Raw genomic sequence first — 2,610 nt, 5'->3', positions numbered from 1 at the left:
CTTTCCAAAATTCATTGGATATTACAAACTCTATTCATACTTTACATGACAGAGGTTTCCAGGAAATGTATAAGAGATATATATGTCGATATATATATCGGGACTTAATGAAGTACCTCGTAACTTCATTTCATTCAATAATATTTCAAAGATTTAATCTATTCAAGTCTTAACTTATGGTCTCATCTATGGGATGAGCTTTTGAAACCTATTATACTCTGAACAGTGGTAGTTCAAGTAGTTTTCTAAAATGTTATAAGTATAGTGAAGTAATTGGTAACTTCATCTTCCTTTAAGCTTATATCCAGTAAGTAATTACCTTACACTTGATAAAGGTTTCTAGTAAGTTATCCATTTAGATACTTGCATTATTGTTTACACTATATATTATCTTGCGAGCTGTAATGCTCACTCTTGCTTCATTTCTTCATCACACAACAATAGTTAGGAAAGATGGCCAGACTCAAGCAGACCCAGCGCAAGCGCGTGGGAAGCGTCCCGCGTCTTCCCGTTGATATCGTAGCTGCTATAGCTGCAGAGGTAGATCTATTTGTAGATCAGGCATTCTACTTTTGGGAATCAATTATGTATAATTATAACTTGTGGCAGATGATGGCAATTAACTGTAAACTTATCAAGTAATCATTTTGGGTTGTAATAACTTTTAAATTATGGATTCAAGGACTTGTACTTATTTCAATTTCATCTCTGAGACTATAACATGTTGTGGTGTGTGTTAGTGTGGGGTCACAGCATGAGGTTATTTATTATTAATTAAGTTAAGTGATATTGTGGAAAGAAAGACCGTGACGACCCGGATCCCCGACCCTGGATCTGGGGGTGTTACAGAAATGGTATCAGAGCTAAGCGTTATAAACCTCAGAAATGATATGACGTTAAAATAATAAGTTCACTAAGATAATAAGAACTCTTGCCAAGTTCATAGTCGGACTACCCAATGTAGTACTGACAGTTAAAACCCTTATGGGAACCCTTATAAATATTGTGATAGAAGCGTAGTTCGTTATCGTATATGGTAGCGGGACTCCGAACCCTGAGGTTGAGGAACAACAACGCGATGATATTTTATTATTTATTGGAGATCAGATTATGGATCCGATAGAGCGTCCTAACGCGGGACCGGATGATGTTCATATTGAGGATGTAGCGGTTGAGGATGTTGTCCTAGAAGAGATTGTTGCTGAGAAGGATCCCGTGGAGGATCCTAACAAGACTGAAGAGATGGTCGCTGAGGAATTGATAACCATGGTTAGAGCGACTACCAGAGGTAGGATTGGCCGGTCACTACCGGAGGTTCGTTCAAGTTTGTAAAGATAGTAGCCCCTTTAAGCTTACTCATAAGACTGAGAAGTTCGAATGGACAGAGAAATGCGAGAACAGCTTTTAAGAATTGAAGCAAAGATTGGTGACGGCCCCTATGATGGCGTTGCCAGATAGAAAAGGAGATTTTGTGATTTGTAGTGATGCTTCGCATAAGGAATTAGGGTGCTTCTTATACAGCACAACAAGGTAATCGCGTACGCATCAAGACAATTAAGGGAATATAAAATTCGATATCCCCACCCATGAGCTTGGGCTTGTGGCAATAGTTTTTCCCTAAAGATTGAAGGCACTACTTGTATGGAGAGAAGTGCAAGATTTACACAAACCATTGGAGCTCTAGTACATTTTTACGTAGAAAGAGCTCAACATATGCTAGAGGAGGCGGTTAGAGCTAATCAAGAATTATGATTGGGAGATTCTTTATCATTCGGGGAAAGCCAATGTGGTGGCTGATGCCCTTAGTAAAAAAGAGAGACTCAAGATGATAATGTCTTTGGGAGAGTTTATAAGAGATTTTGAGAAAATGGAAATAGAAGTGAAGGTAACCGGAGCCGGTACTGAAAAGCTGTTTGAGATTGCAATACAGCCCGAATTATTGGAAAAGAACATATTGTGCCAGAAAAAGTGATGAATGAAGGCAGAGAGCCAACAAATAGATAAGAGATTAATACCGAGAAAGATGATAAGGGAATAATGAGGTATTCCTACAGAATTTGGGTTCCAAATGTTTAAGAGCTTAAAGATGAGATCTTGGATGAAAGCTAGTTTGAGGAATAAGATTTAGAGCAAACCCTGAACGTGATAGTCAGGGAGGTCACCATCAAGATAGAAGGAACACATAACATAATGAAGTGGAAAATGAGGATTTAAAACATGTAGGATGACCCCGATTATGGGGAGGAGGAGGGAACGTTCAGACTAAGGAAACAGAAGTTAAGTAAGGAAAGGAGACCCGAGACGGTACTCCTATACGACAATTTATGGACCTTTCTAGACAGAACTTAGTTTATTATCCCCAACCACCACCCTGAGGAAACAATGCGGTGAGAAATTCTTTCAGGACCTTTAAGTCGCTAAGCTCTCAGAGTTCTAAGGAACAAGCTGACCCAGTCGAGGCAAGAGCCTGGCTAAAGGAAATATAGGAATCATTTGAGATTCTAAATGATTGACGAATCAGAAAAGACTGTTTTTGTCACTTACCCTCCTAAGAGAGAGGCCACCCGCTGGTGAAAGGCCAAGGAAGGCACGGAGCAAGAGATTATAATA

Source organism: Apium graveolens, chromosome 4 (genome assembly GCF_009905375.1).
Source record: "Apium graveolens cultivar Ventura chromosome 4, ASM990537v1, whole genome shotgun sequence".
Taxonomy (NCBI): Eukaryota; Viridiplantae; Streptophyta; class Magnoliopsida; order Apiales; family Apiaceae; genus Apium; species Apium graveolens.
The sequence above is the reverse complement of the archived record's forward strand: the minus strand, read 5'-3'. Positions refer to the sequence as shown.